This window comes from Phocoena sinus, chromosome 12 (assembly GCF_008692025.1).
Source record: "Phocoena sinus isolate mPhoSin1 chromosome 12, mPhoSin1.pri, whole genome shotgun sequence".
NCBI lineage: Eukaryota > Metazoa > Chordata > Mammalia > Artiodactyla > Phocoenidae > Phocoena > Phocoena sinus.
The window spans coordinates 8,708,035-8,727,335 of record NC_045774.1 but is presented as its reverse complement, the minus strand read 5'-3'; the positions used below and the strand labels follow the sequence as shown (position 1 = coordinate 8,727,335).

General features: G+C 40.7%; 1 protein-coding gene across 1 annotated transcript in view; it reads left to right on the top strand.

Moving 5' to 3' along the window:
- Positions 1 to 19,301, top strand: part of SYTL3 (synaptotagmin like 3) — a 93,338-nt gene that overhangs the window by 36,092 nt on the left and 37,945 nt on the right. The window lies entirely within an intron of this gene.

Below are 19,301 nucleotides of genomic sequence, written 5' to 3'. Positions count from 1 at the left end.
TGAACCCGTGTCCCCTGCATTGGCAGGCAGATTCTTAACCACTGCGCCACCAGGGAAGTCCCCAGACTTAGCAATTTTTAAAGTGTGTTTGTGGTCAGAGTATATATAGGTTTTTGTCTTGCTTTTAAAATTCAGCTCAGCATAAACATGTCTTCATGCTATTAAGACCTTCCAACATACATTCATGACTACATAACATGTATCAGATGGATGTACTACCATTTATTAACTTGTTCCCTCTTGTCTGTGAGTGTATCACTGTATTCAAATTATCATACTGTAGATAATTCTGCAGTGAACAGCCTGTACAGGTATCTTGGCATCTCTGTTCATTTCCTTTGGACAGATTCTTAGGAGAATGAGTGGTCAGACGTGTGAGCACTTGAGAGGCTTGACGTGTTTTGCCAGACTCCCTTCGGGGAAATGTGCGCTCATTCACCCGACACTGGCAGGCTCGGGTCCGAGAGCGGCCCCCTCACCACACTCTGGCCCCCATTACATCCTGTCTTCTTGAACATGATTTCAAGTTATATTTGTGATTCTGTTCTGAATGTAAACCTAATATACATTCATTTAAAAAAAAACTGAAGAAAAGCATAAGCATATTGAAAATATGGTGACGTCACCCTGAGAACTGTTCATAGTTGGGGCATGTCATTTCTGTTATTTGGTGAATATATGTATCCATATATGTATATGGATGACTCTACACACACATTTAAAAAAGCATTTAGACTAAGCTGTAAGGAATTGATATTTTTAGGTGAAAAAAAATTGAATAGAGGCAATTTCATGAGTTGAGCTAATGTGTTTACAAAATTGGGATCAAATGGTACATAGACTTTTATACTGACATTTCTTCACCTAGTAATTTACAAAGAACATTTTCTTCATATCCTTAAATGTCATTTACTATATGATTTCTGGTGACTGCATCTCATTCCATCGTTGGAATGTGACGGCATTTATGTAACCAAATTGCTATTGTTGTAAAGTTAGGGAATTTCAAGTTTTATTGTTACATTTTTGGGAGCTTATAATATTATTAAAATAATAAATAAAAATGCAGTGAACACGCTGGTAGATAAATCCTTGTCATGTCTCTGAATACTTCCAGAAGCAGAAGGACAAGATGAAAAGTTTGGCACATTGCCTCCAGGAAGGGTGTACCCTTCTTCTCACCAGTAGGAACTCTCCTCAAAAATAAACAACAACATCTTTGTCGTCTGGTAAAACCACATTTGTCATCCAGAATGGTTGCTTGCTGTTTAAATGCTTGCCATGACTAATGGGGTTGAATATTTTCCACCTTTTTGACCTTCTGTAGTTGTTCTTCATATTAAGGGTGTTTGCCCTCTTTGGTCTTGTAAGTTGAATATGTATCTTTATGTTTTCTGACAGAATTTTTTTTTTTCCTTGTTGATAGTCACATCTACCTTTTCCCGGATAATTTCTTTCTTTTATGCTTAAAGACTCCTTCCTTATCCTGCCATCGGTTGGATATCCATATTTACTTCTAATTTCTATGTTTTATTTACGTTCAACTCTTCACAATGCATCAGGAGGCCGGATCTAATTTTACTTTATTCTCCCAAGCATCAGTTTTCTCAGTACAATTTGTTCTATAATCAGTCCCTTCCCCATTGGCTTATAACTCAGGGCCATTGATTTGCACAGCTTCAGGGTACCGCTCACCTTGTACCCCAGCCCTGAGCTCTGGCGGGGTGGCGGGGTTGACCACATGGGTGACACACCCAGGTTTTGAATTCTTTGAGGGTATGAGCTATGAGCAAATGAGTAAGTGAATGAATGAAGCAAGGATAGAGCTGTTCAGAGATAAAAGGTGTTGCTATATGTAGTAGTACCTACCCATTGCCAGTGGTGGCACTGACTAGGCACCTAAGAACGAAAACTTTTCCTCTTGGGCATCCAGAAACCTACAGCTAAATTAAATGTCCAGTTGAAGTAATTCCAGGAATCAGTATGTCCTCTGTCACCCAATTTCCTTCTTTTATGCTTCTACTTATCTCTTTTAATGGTCCTATTGGATATGTGCCATTTAAGATAAATGCTCCCCAAATTTCCCTCGAAAATAGATAAGGTGTAAGTAATAATCCAGTGAAGAAGAATAGGTATTAATTGTGGTCGTTTGTTTTGCTAATCTTCCAACCATTAAAAAGATTTAAAACCAAACAATGAGCCCCAGTTCTCCATTTTTGCAGGGAGATGATATGAAAAGTATTTAAATATTTTGCTCTCCTTAAAATTTTTTTTTCTGGTTATAGACTGGCTTTTTTTTCCCTCTAAGATCTTGTAATTTAATATTTAGTTTTGTTGTCTTAACTCCTTATATGCCATAGTTGCATTTCATCTGTGGTATATCAGAGTGATCAAAATGCACAGATTTTCAAGGGCATTCAGGGCGTCTTTAGGCAGCTCCCTGCCCTTCTGGTACTGTTACCGCCCCCTCCACTCTCAGGCATTTGGGAATCTCCCTGCAGAGGGTTTTACTGCCGCTTCTGAGGCCCCTGCTCGAGGATCAGCTGAGGGCTCTTTCATACTAAATTCAAAGTTGTGACTCAGTGGGACCAGGTGGGACCCAAGAGCATGTACAGACATCCCTTGATATCCACGTGTTTTGGGTCCAGTACCTCTTGGGTACCAAAATCTGAGGATGCTCAAGTCCCTTATATGCAATGGTGTAGTATTTTCATATAACCTGTCTACATCCTCCCGTATACTTTAAAGCATCTTTAGATTCCTTATAATACCTAATACAATGTAAATACGATGTAAATAACTGTAAATACAATGTAAATACTATGTAAATAGTCTCCAGTGTGCCACAAATTCAAGTTTTGCTTTTTGGAGCTTTCTGGAATTTTTGTTTTTTGAAAGTTTTCCACCGAGATAGGTTGAATACAGATGTAGATCCCGTGGACACAGGGTCCGACTATATTTAACAAGTCCCCAGGTAATTCTTCTTACGCTCTTTAAGTTTGAGAGGCGCTGGTAAAGTAGCAAATTTAATGAACAATTGTGATGGAACTTTTCGATATCACTAATAACTAGAAAACAGACTGAAACCCATCTTTACTTCCTCTTTTGGCATCTGCTAAGCATATAAAGAGAGTGCCCCCTTCTGGCTCCTTGCTGTACAGGTACATGTTTTTACTTCATTCTTTAACAAGAGATATTTTTACAACCGCGACATCTTATGACTTGATATTTGAGTTTAAAAGCAGAAAGGTCATGGCACTAATACTTTTAATACTAGTACTTTTCAAGTTTAAAAATGATCAAATGTGATATATAAACAATATATTGTGGTTTTTGCTCTTGTCGGTAACTGGGGAAATCATGTAGGAAGGCTTCACTTTAGACAGAGCCTCTGTTACTGGTCTTGGGGACCTACTGTATAACTAACCAGGATGCTACCATCCCTAATAATTATGAAGGGAAATAACTCTTCTCTCCCCTTCTCAGCGGTGAGTGTGATTCAGTTCTTCGTGTGACTTTTCAGAGTTTTATTCTTGGATGTAGTCCATCTGACCGCAGGGCCATCATGACGGCATCTGACTGGCTGTGTGTGCCCGAAACACTCAGGTTTGTGAATTAAAAGAAGTGGGCACCAGTATGTATGTAGTGACTCTATCACAAGGCCCTGCCTTTATCGCGTCTCTACTTATTGGCTCAGAAAAGCACTTCCCCCGCAATTTAGAGGATTCTACAAAAACGATTCAGGCACAAGCTTTCTGTAAGTTACAAATGCAGTGTTTAGTGCTTACGTGCATGAGAGGGTGTCTATGAAATCATGTTTATTTCCAGGTGTAAAATTTTGCATATGCTTTTGTCTTATTTTAAAGAAAATGTGGCATCTTACTCGGTTGAATATTTTCTTCTCACTACTCTCTTTAGGAGGAAAAGACAAAATAGGTACCCAGAAAAGAGCGTGGTGAAATGATTTTCAGAAGAAGTGATTTTCCCAGCTGATTGGATTGCTTGTCACGTCCCTGACAGATGTTTAGACTGGACCATTTAAACTGGTTAGAACAGAAACTATCAAGTCAGATCATGGTTAATGCAGTGAAGTAAGGCCTTGACCTTCGAACTTTATTTTCAACCAGTGTTTCTAGGTGATAATCTTCTGGAGGCAGGTTCTTGAGTTTGGTCATCTTTGGTTTCGTGATGCCTTTGACTTTGTCCGTAGCAGCAACTCAAAAATTGAATTGTTTAGACTGTCCAAGTTTCTTGGAAACTATCGATTCACCCCAGATACATATTTTTTGTATTTCAAATATTCGCCAGGAGACTAGGGCTTCCCTGCTGCCTTCTGAGCCGCAGTGCTCCTACCAGGACCATTTCTCTGTCTCTGCCCCTCCCGCCATCCCCCATGCTCTGTCCACTACCCCTTGATAATGAGACCGTCTAGGCAGCCCATGTCTTTGGTCTTGAATTATTAAGACCAACTTGCTCTCCGTCATCACTTTTCCTAGTTAAATGAACAGAATGGGAAACCAAGGTGAAATAGTTGAATACGATTTCTGAATTCAGAATTCATATGTTTACATGTTTAGACTAAAATACTGACTAAGGCAGTCCCCAGGGAGTATCTTGACAATTGGACAGTAAACTATTTATATGAATACATTTTTTAAAAGACCAGACACACATACACTTAAACAAGAAATCATTTTATTTTTTTTTTTAGGTATTTAGTCTTTATTCTGAAGCTGATAGACAACAGTTTTTTTATTTTTTTGTACAGCAGGTTCTTATTAGTCATCAATTTTATACACATCAGTGTATACATGTCAATCCCAATCGCCCAATTCATCACACCACCACCCCGCCGTGGCTTTACCTCCTTGGTGTCCATACGTTTCTTCTCTACATCTGTGTCTCAATTTCTGCCCTGCAAACTGGTTCATCTGTACCATTTTTCTAGGTTCCACATATATGCGTTAATATATGATATTTGTTTTTCTCTTTCTGACTTAACTTCACTCTGTATGACAGTCTCTAGATCCATCCACGTCTCAACAAATGACCCAATTTCGTTCCTTTTTATGGCTGAGTAACATTCCATTGTATATATGTACCACATCTCCTTTATCCATTCGTCTGTCGATGGGCATTTAGGTTGCTTCCATGACCTGGCTATTGTAAATAGTGCTGCAGTGAACATTGGGGTGCATGTGTCTTTTTGAATTATGGTTTTCTCTGGGTATATGCCTAGTAGTGGGATTGCTGGGTCTTATGGTAATTCTATTTTTAGTTTTTTAAGGAACCTCCATACTGTTCTCCATAGTGGCTGTATCAATTTACATTCCCACCAATAGTGCAAGAGGGTTCCCTTTTCTCCACACCCTCTCCAGCATTTGTTGTCTGTAGATTTTCTGATGATGCCCATTCTAACTGGTGTGAGGTGATACCTCATTGTAGTTTTGATTTGCATTTCTCTAATAATTAGTGATGTTGAGCAGCTTTTCATGTGCTTCTTGGCCATCGGTATGTCTTCTTTGGAGAATGTCTGTTTAGATATTCTGCCCAGTTTTGGATGGGGTTATTTGTTTTCTTAATATTGAGCTGTATGAGCTGTTTATATATTTTGGAGATTAATCCTTTGTCCATTGATTGATTTGCAAATATTTTCTCCCATTCTGAGGGTTGTCTTTTCGTCTTGTTTATGGTTTCCTTTGCTGTGCAAAAGCTTTTAAATTTCATTAGGTCCCATTTGTTTATTTTTATTTCCATTACTCTAGTAGGTGGATCAAAAAAGATCTTGCTGTGATTTATGTCAAAGAGTGTTCTTCCTATGTTTTCCTCTAAGAGTTTTATAGTGTCTGGCCTTATGTTTAGGTCTCGAATCCATTTTGAGTTTATTTTTGTGTATGGTGTTAGGGAGTGTTCTAATTTCATTCTTTACATGTAGCTGTCCAGTTTTCCCAGCACCACTTATTGAAGAGACTGTCTTTTCTCCATTGTGTGTCCTTGCCTCCTTTGTCATAGATTAGTTGACCATAGGTGCGTGGGTTTATCTCTGGGGTTTCTATCTTACTCCATTGATCTATGTTTCTGTTTTTGTGCCAGTACCATATTGTCTTGATTACTGTAGCTTTGTAGTATAGTCTGAAGTCAGGGAGTCTGATTCCTCCAGCTCATTTTTTTTTTCCCTCAAGACTGCTTTGGCTATTTGGGTCTTTTGTGTTTCCATACAAATTTTAAGATTTTTTGTTCTAGTTCTGTAAAAAAATGCCATTGGTAATTTGATAGGGATTGCATTGAATCTGTAGATTGCTTTGGGTAGTATAGTCATTTTCACAATATTCTTCCAATCCAAGAACATGGTTTATCTCCCCATCTTTTGGTATCATCTTTAATTTGTTTCATCAGTGTCTTATAGTTTTCTGCATACAGGTCTTTTGTCTCCCTAGGTAGGTTTATTCCTAGGTATTTTATTCTTTTTGTTGCAGTGGTAAAATGGGAGTGTTTCCTTAATTTCTCTTTCAGATTTTTCATCATTAGTGTATAGGAATGCAAGAGATTTCTGTGCATTAATTTTGTATCCTGCTACTTTACCAGATTCATTGATTAGCTCTAGTAGTTTTCTGGTGGCATCTTTAGGATTCTCTATGTATAGTATCATGTCATTCTGCAAAGAATGACAGTTTACTTCTTCTTTTCAATTTGTATTCCTTTTATTTGTTTTTCTTCTCTGATTGCCATGGCTAGAACTTCCAAAACTATGTTGAATAATAGTGGTGAGAGTGGACATCCTTGTCTTGTCCTTGATCTTAGAGGAAATGCTTACAGTTTTTCACCATTGAGAATGATGTTGGTTGTGGGTTTGTCATATATGGCCTTTATTATGTTGAGGTAGATTCCCTCTATGCCCACTTTCTGGAGAGTTTTGATCATAAATGGGTGTTGAATTTTGTCAAAAACTTTTTATGCATCTATTGAGATGATCATATGGGTTTTATTCTTCAATTTGTTAATATGGTGTATCACATTGACCGATTTGCATATATTGAAGAATCCTTGTGTCACTGGGATAAACCCCACTTGATCATGGTATATGATCCCTTTAATGTGTTGTTGGATTCTGTTTGCTAGTATTTTGTTGAGGGTTTTTGCATCTATATTCATCAGTGATATTAGTCTGTAATTTTCTTTTTTTGTAGTATCTTTGTCTGGTTTTGGTATCAGGGTGATGGTGGCCTCATAGAATGAGTTTGGGAGTGTTCCTTTGCAATTTTTTGGAAGAGTTTGAGAAGGATGGCTGTTAGCTCTTCTCTAAATGTTTGATAGAATTCACCTGTGAAACCACCTGGTCCTGGACTTTTGTTTGTTGGAAGATCTTTAATCACAGTTTCAGTTACATTACTTGTGATTGGTCTGTTCATGTTTTCTGTTTCTTCCTGCTTCAGTCTTGGAAGGGTATACCTTTCTAAGAATTTGTCCATTTCTTCTAGGTTGTCCATTTTATTGGCATACAGTTGCTTGTAGTAGTGTCTTAGGATGTTTTGTATTTCTGCGGTGTCTGTTGTAATTTCTCCCTTTTCATTTCTAATTTATTGATTTGAGTCCTCTCCCTCTTGATGAGTCTGGCTAATGGGTCTATCAATTTGTTTTATCTTCTCAAAGAACCAGCTTTTAGTTTTATTGATCTTTGCTATTCTTTGTTTCTATTTCAGTTATTTCTGGTCTGATCTTTATGATTTCTTTCCTCCTGCTAACTTTGGGTTTTGTTTGTTCTTCTTTCTCTAGTTCCTTTAGGTGTAGCATTATATTGTTTATCTGAGATTTTTCTTATTTCTTGAGGTAGGCTTGTGTAGCTATAAACTTCCCTCTTAGAACTGCTTGTGCTGCGTCCCATAGGTTTTGGATCATCGTGTTTTCATTGTCACTTGTCTCTAGGTATTTTTTTATTTCCTCTTTGATTTCTTCAGTGATCTCTTGGTTATTTAGTAATGTATTGTTTAGCCTCCATGTGTTTGTGTTTTTTACGTTTTTTTCCCCTGTAATTCATTTCTAATCTCATAGTGTTGTGGTCAGAAAAGATGCTTGATATGATTTCAGTTTTCTTAAATTTACTGAGGCTTGATTTGTGACCCAAGATGTGATCCATCCTGGAGAATGTTCCGTGCACACTTGAGAAGAAAGTGTAATCTGCTGTTTTTGGATGGAATGTCCTATAAGTATCAATTAAATCTATCTGGTCTATTGTGTCATTTAAAGGTTCTGTTTCCTTATTTATTTCCATTTTGGATGATCTGTCCATTGGTGTAAGTGAGGTGTTAAAGTGCCCCCCTATTATTGTGTTACTGTCGATTTCTGCTTTTAAAACCTGTAGCAGTTGCCTTATGTATTGAGGTGCTCCTATGTCGGGTGCATATATATTTAAATTGTTATATCTTCTTGGATTGATCCCTTGATCATTGTGTAGTGTCCTCCTTGTCTCTTATAATATTCTTTAGAGTCTAGTCTATCTGATATAAGTATTGCTACTCCAGCTTTCTTTTGATTTCCATTTGCATGGAATATCTTTTTCCATCCCCTTACTTTGTCTGTATGTGTCCCTAGGTCCGAATTGGGTCTCTTGTAGACAGCATATATGTGGGTCTTGTTTTTATATCCATTCTGCAAGCCTATGTCTTTGGTTGGAACATTTAATCCATTCATGTTAAGGTAATTATTGATATGTATGTTCCTGTGACCATTTTCTTAATTGTTTTGGTTTTTTAAAATATTTATTATTTATTTGGTTGCGCCAGGTCTTAGCTGCAGCAGGCAGGCTCCTTAGTTGCGGCTCCATGTCTCCTTAGTTGGCGGCATGCATGTGGGATCTAGTTCCTGACCAGGGATTGAACCTGGGCCCCCTGCATTGGGAGCGTGGAGTCTTATCAACTGCGCCACCAGGGAAGTCCCCTGTTTTGGGTTGTTTTTGTAGGTCCTTTCTTCTCTTGTGTTTCCCACTTAGAGAAGTTCCTTTAGCATTTGTTGTAGATCTGGTTTGGTGGTGCTGACTTCTCTTAGCTTTTGCTTGTCTGTAAAGCTTTTGATTTCTTCATTGAATCTGAATGAGATCCTTGCCAGGTAGAGTAATCTTGGTTGTAGGTTTTTTCCCTTTCATCACTTTAAGTATATCATGCCACTCCCTTCTGGCTTGTAGAGTTTCTGCTGAGAAATCACTGTTAACCTTATGGGAGTTCCCTTGTATGTTATTTGTTGTTTTTCCCTTGCTGCTTTCAATAATTTTTCTTTGTCTTTAATTTCTGCCAGTTTGATTACTATGTGTCTCGGCGTGTTTCTCCTTGGGTTTATCCTGTATGGGACTCTCTGTGCTTCCTGGACTTGGGTGGCTATTTCTTTTCCCGTGTTAGGGAAGTTTTCGACTATAATCTCTTCAAATATTTTCTTTGGTCCTTTCTCTCTCTCTTGTCCTTCTGGGACCCCTATAATGCGAATGTTGTTGCGTCTAATGTTGTCCCAGAGGTCTCTTAGGCTGTCTTCATTTCTTTTCATTCTTTTTTCTTTATTCTGTTCCGCAGCAGTGAATACCACCATTCTGTCTTCCAGGTCACTTATCCATTCTTCTGCCTCAGTTATTCTGCTGTTGATTCCTTCTAGTGTAGTTTTCATTTCAGTTATTATATTTTTCATCTCTGTTTGTTTGTTCTTTAATTCTTCTTAGGTCTTTGTTAAACATTTCTTGGCATCGTCTCTCTCTTTGCCTCCATTCTTTTTCTGAGGTCCTGGATCATCTTCACTATCATTATTCTGAATTCTTTCTCTGGAGGTTGTCTATCTCCACTTCATTAAGTTGTTTTTCTGGGGTTTTATCTTGTTCCTTCATCTGGTACCTAGCCCTCTGCCTTTTCATCTTGTCTATCTTTCTGTGAATGTGGTTTTTGTTCCACAGGCTGCACGATTGTAGTTCTTCTTGCTTCTGCTGTCTGCCTCTGGTGGATGAGGCTATCCAAGACATCATTTTAAATTGAAGAACTCCAGGTTCATTTTTTTATTGTTGTAAAATATACATAATATAAAATTTATGATTTTAAACTATTTCTAAGTGTACAGTTCAGTAGCATTAGTAACTTTTCATTGTTCTTTAACCACTACCACCATCTATCTCTAGAACGTTTTCGTCTTGCAAAAACTGCAACTCTGTACCCATTAAACAATTCCTCCATCCCTTCTGCCCCTCTCTTGCAGCCTCTGACAACCACCCTTCTACTTTCTGTCTCTATGATTTTGATTACTCTAAGTAGCTCATATAAGTGGAATCATAATATATTTGTCTTATTTCACTTAGCATGTCTTCAAGTTTATCCATGTTGTAGCATATATCAGAATTTTATTCCTTTGCAGACTGAATGATATTTCATTGGATGTATATCCCACATTTTGTTTATCCATTCATGTATCAGTGGACACTTGGGTTGCTTCTACCTTTTGGCTATTATGAATAATGTTTCTATGAACATTGAAATATCTGTTCAAGTCCCTGCTTTCACTTCTTTTGTATTTTTACCCAGAATTGGAATTGCTGGATCAAATGGTAATTCTGTGTTTAATTTTCTGAGGAACTGCCATTTTGTTTTTCCATAGTGGCTGCCCCATTTTATGTTCCTACTAGAAATTCACAAGGGTTCCAATTTCTCCATATCTGTGCTAACACTTGTTTTCTCTTTTTTATTGTTGTTGTTGTTTAAGAGCCATTGTAATGGGTATGAGGTGATATCTAATTGTGGTGGTTGTTTTAGGCATTCAGTCTGCCTTTATTGGGTATCTGCAAGCCTGACATTTATTCAGTTCTGTGTATGGATTCTTTTATTTCTTGATGATTTATGTATATATATATATATGTGTGTGTGTATATATGTGTGTATATATATGTATATATATGTATATATCTCAAATGTTTACCACCACAAAGTTTGTTAACACATCCTTCACTCACATAAGTAACCATTTTGTTGTTGTCATGGTGAGAACATTAATGCTCTACTCAAAGCACCTTTCAAGTGTACACGTAGTATTGTTAACTATAGTCACCATGGTCACTATACATTAGATCCCCAGAACTACTCATAAGTGAAAGTTGGTAGCCTTTTGACCAACATCTCCCCAGTTTCCCCCAACCCTCAGCTCTTGGCACCACCATTCTCCTCCGTTTCTACAAGTTCAGTGATTTTAGATTCCACATATAATTGACATCATGTGATACTTGTCTTTCTCTGACTTATTTCACTTAGCTTAGTGCTATCAGGGTCTTTCCATGTTGTTGCAATATCAGGATTTCCTTTTTATGGCTGATAATATTTCATCCTGTGTGTGTGTGTTTGTGTGTATGACACGTTTTCTTATTCATTTATCTGTTGATGGTTACTTAGACTGTTTCCATGTCTTGGCTATTGTGAATAATGCTGCAATGAACATGGGACTGCAGATGTCTCCTTAAAGTAGTAATTTCATCTCCTTTGGATATGTACCCAGAAGTGGGATTGCTGGATCATGTAGTAGTTCAGTTTTAAAGAAATAAACTGAGGAACCTCCATACTGTTTTTTCCATAGTGGCTATATCATTGTGGTTTGATTTACATTTCCCTAATGATTAGTGATGTTTAATATCTTTTCATCTGCGTATTGGGCCATGTCTGTGTCTTCTTTGGAGAAATGTATCTTCAAGTCTTTGTCCGTATTTGAATTGGGTTGTTTTGTTTGTTTCTTGAAAAAGAAGAAGAAAGCTGGAAGACTCATACTTCCTGATTTCAGAACTTACTACAAAGCCACAGTAAATCCAAAGGAGTGAGGCCCTGGCATAAGAGCAGAACATGTAGACCAGTGGAGTAGAATAGAGATCCCAGAACAAAACTCTTGTGCATACGATTGAAGTGACTTTTTTTTTAATCGAAGTATAGTTGATGTACAATATTATGTAAGTTACAGGTGTACAACATAGTGATTGACAATTTTCAAAGGTTATACTCCATTTATAGTTATTATAAAATGTTGGCTATATTCCCTGTGTTGTATAGCCAAGTGATTTTTTGACAAGGTGCCAAATGTCATTCAATGAGGGGAAAGGACAGCCTTTTCAATAAAGGGTGCTGGTAAAACTGGGTGTGTATGTGTAAAAGAATGAAGTTAGACTTCTTACCTAACACTGTAAACAAAGTTAACTCAAAGGATCAAAGACCTAAAAATAAGACCTAAAACTGTAAAACTCTTAAAACGGGGGAAGAAGACATTGGTTTGACAATGATTTTTTTTTCTTAATTGAAGTATAGTTGATTTACAATGTTGTGTTTCAGGTGTACAGCAAAATGATTCAGTTTCATATATATATTTAGTTTCATATATATTCATATATATAATTCTTTTCAAATTCTTTTCCATTATAGGTTATCATAAGATATTGAATATACTTGTGCTGTACAGTAGGTCCTTGTTGTTTATCTATTTTATATATAGTAGTGTGTATCTGTTAATCCAAACTCCTAGTTTATCCCTCCCTACCCCCCTTTCCCCTTTGGTAACCATACGTTTTTCTATGTGAATCTGTTTCTGTTTTGACAATAAGGTCATTTGTAATTGAGAAAAAAAGATTCCACGTATAGGTGATACATATGTTATTCATTTTCTCTGTCTGACTTACTTCGCTTAGTATGATAATCTCTAGGTCCATCCACATTGCTACAAATGACATTATTTCCTTCTTTTTTAATGGCTGAGTAATACTCCATTGTATACATGTCCACATCTTCTTTGTTCATCTGTCGATGGACGCTTAGGTTGTTTCCACGTCTTGGCTATTGTGAATAGTGCTGCTATGAACATTGGGATGCATGTATCTTTTTTGAATTAAGCATTTTTCTGGATATATGCCCAGTAGTGGGATTGCTGGGTCATATGGTAATTCTATTTTTAGTTTTTTAAGGAAGCTCCAATACTGTTCTCCATAGTGGCTGTATCAATTTACATTCCCACCAACAGTGCAGGAGGGTTCCCTTTTCTCCACAACCCTCTCCAGCATTTATTATCTGTAGACTTTTGATGATGGCCATTCTGACCAGTGTGATGTGATACCTCATTGTAGTTTTGATTTATATTTCTCTAATAATTAGTGATGTTGAGCATTTTTTCACATGCCTATTGCCCATTTATGTATCTTCTTTGGAAAAACGTCTGTTTAGGTCTTCTGCCCATTTTTTCATTGGATTGTTTTTTTTGATATTGTTGTATGAACTGTTGATATATTTTGGAACTAAGCCCTTGTCAGTCTCATCGTTTGTGAATATTTCTCCCAGTTTGTAGGTTGTCTTTTGTTTATGGCTTCCCATTGCTGTGCAAAAACCAAGTTTGACAAGGTCCCGTTTGCTTATTTTTGCTTTATTTCTATTGCCTTAGGAGACTGACCTAAGAATAACATTGCTACGACTTATGTCAGAATATTTACCTATGCTCTCTTCTAGGAATTCTGTTGTGTGTCATGTCTTATATGTAAGTCTTTTTAAGCCATTTTGAGTTTATTTTTGTGTAGGGTGTGAGGGAGTGTTCTAACTTTGTTTGATTCACATGTGACTGTCCCAACTTTCCCAACACCACTTGCTGAAAGAGACTGTCTTTTCTCCATTGTATATTCTTGCCACCTTTATCAAAGATTAATTGACTGTAGGTGTGTGGGTTATTTCCAGGCTCTCTATTCTGTTCCATTGATCCATATGTCTGTTTTTGTGCTAATATCATGCTGTTTTGACTACTTGTAGCTTTGTAGTATTGTCTGAAGTCTGAAAGGACCAGTGATTTCTCAGATATGATAAGCGAAAGGCACAGGCACAGAAAAAAGAAATTAGATAACTAGACTTCATCAAAATGAAAAACTTTGTGCATCAAAGGATATTATCAACAGAAAAGTCAACCCATGAAATGGGAGAAAATATTTGGAAATTGCATATCTGATAAGGGATTAATATCTAGAATCTTTAGGATAGAGAACTCTTAAAACCACATTCAATTTTTAGAGAAGTTAAAGGCCATGGAAAGCAGTTATACCCAGTTATCCACAGGTTCACACCATGCCTGGGCCAGTTTACCTTCAACCTTAAGTGTCTCTTTGTGGAAGAGTTACTGCCCATATCTTGAGGATTATTATTAACAACAGAAGCATCCAGAATTTCTGCTGATAGAATACAGGGAGCTTAATTAAAGGAAAAATTATTTTTCTTTCTTGCAGCTAAGCAGAAGAGTAATGTCTAGTGGCAGAAGGGACACTGGATGAGATACACTTTCTGCCAACAGATTATAATCTATTATTAATTTCAGTTCTTCTGGAAGGCGTTGGTGGCTGACTCACAGTTGTGCACTGTATCTCGCTTTCATCCTGGAATGGTGTCTTGGGCCCCAGTGTTATTTAAGCTGAACTTCCTAAGGGCTAAAATATACCTAAAAAGGCTCTGGAATCCAGCTCTGAAACCATTTATGACAGGATATCAAGATTCTTCACATTCTGAGGGATTGTTTTAGGTCAATTTTTTGGAGAGATTTTTCCGCTTTGCATAAGTGAGCCAAAGGTTTGGTTTAAACTTTATTGTCCTAGAGACCTTTCTTTCCTATGAAAGAGAAACGTCCTGAAACAGATAATTGTCCATACCGCCCTCCTCCGCCAACACACACAGCCGAACCTCTGGTTTTAGTCACCTTTTTCTGGCAATTTGAGGGTACTTAAGCTCCAGTGGTGGGCCAACCTCAGACTGTCGTATACAGTTGGACAGGTTGGGCACTGTACCAAGGGAGCGCCACATCTGAGGGGCTACTGTTCACATCATAGCCATCCTAGGTTTTGTGTGTTTACTGTGATGATTTTTTTCTGGAAGATGCAGCAAAGTGTGTTGTTCTAACAAAAACCCCTATAATTACAACCAACTATTAGGGGTGGACAAAGCATCTTTGATGAAGGAGTGTATTTGTATAGTTCCCAGGGAGGCTCTGTGTGGGTCGACCTACCTGCGCTTTGCTTTGGGTCACACCTGGAACTGCACGGTATGGTTTCTTATGAAGGATTGCTTCTCTCCCGCTCCATGGGCCCCAGAGAGAGGTGGCTCTGGGCCAGGCCACCCTTCCGTTTGTTGGCCTGTCTGTTTGCTCCACAGCTGTCTGACATTGCGCTCTGGGTGTCCGTGACTTTACGTGGTGAAGGGCTTCTGTGGGGCCTTACAGTGTAAGAGGGGAAGTTAACGACCATGTCTTGGAAAAAGACTAAGCTACACAGATCCCACGCTTCAGGATGTGAGGCCCCGCAGTCACCTATGACCACGTGGTGTGGCTGGTTGACAGAGTTGCACTGGAGCATTCCAGGGAGTCTGCCCTGTGCCCTCTTTCCTGGGAACCATGTCACCCCAGAGAGAAGTGTCGGGGTGACAGGGCATGGCATCTGTGGCAGGACCTGAGGCCCAGGGTGCTGGCTGGTAGGCAACTGGTGTTCTCGGCCAGTGTCACACTGGAGCCTGGCTCAAGATGGGCATCCATTCTAGAGGACTTTTTATGAACACCTGAAGTGTGTTGCCTTATCCCTACTGTTTTTAGGTGGAGAAGTAGATACAGTATATACAGTAATACTTAGATGTATAATGATGCCACGGATGTGCTTGTGCCAGTTGCAGGTTGGTTTTAGATCGAGAAGCCTCTGCTCCGTCCTGCGGTTCATGGGGTTGCTTGCAGCATCATAAGCTCCTGCTTATGAGCAGAGGTTGTGTCCCGTTATCCTTAACTCTGTAAAGAGCCCATGTGTATTACATGCAATTAATGTGAACAAATGGATGAAATTAGGCCAAGTGGTGAAAAAATGATGACCTTGTTTCATACATATTTGGTACGGCTTATTAAATGATGTCACGCTTATTGTTAAAATAGCGTTGGTTTCTATTGTTGTCATTTATTGTAACCACCTCTGCATGGCAAGCCCTCTGCTGGGTGCTGGGGGCACTGAGATACATACGACAAGGCCCGTGTCCTCAAAGTTGTCACCATCTTGTGGGGGAGACAGACATATGCCAGTGATTGCAGTGCGGTCAAAGGAATTTCAAAGCAAATGTGCGTGGCACCCATGAGGAGGCCAGCCTGGTGAGGACAGGCCCAGAATCTGGAGAATAAACCACTAGAAGGACAGAGCAGGTGGTGTGGAAGAGGTGCAGTCTCGTGGGTGTGGGGCGTCAGGAAAGTGCAGCTTCAGCTGGACCTGCAAATGGGACGGGGGTGGCAGCAGGTGGCACTGGACAGGTCGGTAGGGACCGAATCACACGGGACCTCTGTAGTTTTCCCCGGCTGCTGTAACAAAGTGCAAACTGGGTGGCTTTGAACAGTAGAGACGTATTGTCTCACAGTTCTGGAGGCTGGAAGTCCAAAGTCAAGTTGTCAGAGGGACCATGCTTCCTCTGCGGGCTCTCGGGGAGAATCTCTCGCTGCCTCTTCCAGCTCCTGTCGGTTCCCAGCGACCCTTGGTGTTCCTTGGCTTGTGGACACCACTCCAGTCTCTGCCTCTGTTGTGACACCGCCATCGCCTCCTTACCTTTCCTCTGTGCCTGTCTGCCTCTGTGTCCAAATTTTCCCTTTTTACAAGGACACCAGTCCTGTTGGCTCAGGACCCGTCCTAATGTCCTCACCTGCACTTGATCTGCAAAGGCTCTATCTCGAAATAAGGTCACATTCACAGTTGCCTGTGGGTAGGGCTTAAACATATCTTTTCATAGAGGACACAGCTCAACCCTAAGCGGCTTTCTTATGCCGGTCGAAGTTTCTTTTGTAGCCACGTGGGCTGTGAGTTGCTAGCAGAGGACAGGATGTCGTGTGTGCTCCGGAGGGTGGGTGGCAGCAGGGAGAGCTGAGCCCAGGACCCGTTGCACAATACCCGCGAGCCTCGGTTTTCACTTATAGAATTGGGATGACACCTGGTGACGAACCACGGAGCAAATGCATGCAGAGTGCCCCGCACAGCCCCTGGCGGACAGTTAGCTTCTAATAAATGCCACTGCGCCTCCCTGAACGTGCCCCAAAGCCTAGGATCCTGGGGGCCCTGACCCACAGCTGCTCCCTGTGAGGCCTAACGAGGCAGCCAGAGCAGGGCCCCAGCCTGCCTGTCAGGAGACCTTGGGGGAAGGGGGGGCGTCTTTCCATGAGCATTTCCTCATAGTAGTTACATGCATTAAAAAAAAATGTTAACAAGTAAATATTTAGTGCTTTTTAAGGAAGCCTCTGGTAAGAAATGGCTGAGGAACAGAAGGGGGAAAAAAATCAAAATGGCAATAAACAGGGACGGAGCCACAGGGCGGCGCTCCTCAACCTTCCGCGAGCAGAGGCCCACCCTGCAGGGCTAGGGTTGGCCTGGGACTCTGCATTGCTCACAAGCTCCCCGCTGGTGCCCTGCCGAGGGCCGCCATCCACACCTGGAGCAGCAAGGATGTGGGGCAAACTAGGTCCCACGGCCCAAACCTATCCTTCTGCCTGTTTTTGTACTTTCCATGAGCTAAGAACGGGTTTTACATTTTTTAATGGTCAAAAGAATAATATTTGTGACACACAAAACACAGGAAATTCAAATTTCGATGTCTGCTATCAGAACACAGACACGCCCCCACTCTTTAACATTGTCTGTGGCTGCTGTCCCAAGTGCAACGTTGAGGGCATGGGACAAAGAAGGTATAGAGCCTAGAATGTTTGCCATCTGGCGGTGCGGCCCGGTTCAGCCAGCAAGGGGCAGCAGAGACCTGCGCGTGGGCCAGGCCTCCTGGGGCTCAGGACGGGTATTTAGAAATGCGACAGGGCCTAAGCTGGGGTTTAGGAGGGAGGTATGGGCCTGAGGTAGAAGGGCAATTAGCCTGGGGAGGTGGGGCGGGGTAAGTGGAGAATGGGCTGGAGGCCCAGGGATGCCAGTGGGGCTGGGACCTCCGCGAAGGCAGTAGGGAGCCACTGGGGGACTGTAAGCGGAGGAGAGAGCATCAGCTTGGAGGGAGGGGCTGTAGCTGGTGGCTGTGCCTCTGGGAAGCGACCACAACAGTCCAGGGTCGAGAGGACGAGGGGCTGAGGTGGCAGGGCAGTGGGGAGGGGCCGGCAGCACCTGAGCTGTGACACAGCCCACCGCTCGCCAGCGCCCTGTCCCCTGGATTCTGCATTTTCACCCAGGGCAGGCTGGACGAACGGCGTCTCTCTCTCTCCTTTCTCTTTGCCTTGTTTTTCTCTGCTTTCGAAACTCCAGTGCACTTAGGGTGGCTGTCTTTTTGCTTCTGGCCTGGCTCTCTTCTTTCCTGTGGGTCCTGCAGATATGGGATTTCACCCATTACTAGCTGGTTCTGCTAGCTGAGCACTCAGCCTTTGGGTGAGGCCTTTTTTGTTCTTAAAGAATTATTTTGTGGTGGGGCAGGGACATGGCTCAGAGACTCCTGTTAGAATTTGGTGACCACCATTGTGAACCCCAGAAAAATGCACATGGGCAGGTGGACTCAAAATCTGAGATAGGATTTCAGGGCCGATGTGCTCCCTGAGCCCCCTAATTTAGGACCCCTGACGGGGTGGCGGTCAGCTCAAGGTCAGCTGAGGGGTTAGCTGTCCCCAGCTTTAAGGTGTTTGACTTGATATCAGAGCCATATGCCCTCCTCCCAAAGGCCTCCCTGTAATTCCTGATTGTCTTTTATCATCCCTGCCCTTCCTCCTGTCTTATGGAGAAGACATGAATACCTGTCTTTCTTTGGGATGGATTAAAGCCTTCCGAACACACAAGACGGGAGCTCCACTGACCTCCTAGGATGGCAGGTCTGGCGGTTCTCAGCTGTGTTGGGCATTGTGGAGCCTCTAGGGAACTTCCCAGAGCAGCAGATTCCACTTCTGGCCTCCAGCTGGGGTTGGGGTGGCAGTGGGCTGACCTCTCCCTTTGCATTGGGCCAGGAAACATTGTGTTCACAGAACTGCGGACTTGGAGAATTCTATTTTGGGGGTCTTAATACATCATAAAATCCCCTTTCCTTGAAACAAAAAGAGTACTATTATCAGATGGAGTCTTATTTAGGAACTTATTAGCCTCTATAACTAGAAATAAGTAGATTACATTTTTCAAAAGATTGAATTAATCTCCCTAACAAAGAATGTTTAAAGGAATGTAGTCATTCCGTTATGAAATGTTTCCGAAGGACAAATGGAAGCTTAGAAGCATGAACTGGTTTTCAAATTATCCAGAATTTAAAAATCTAATCCAGCATCAACTTTCAATAAAAGCGGTCATTTCCAGCAAGTATGGTCTC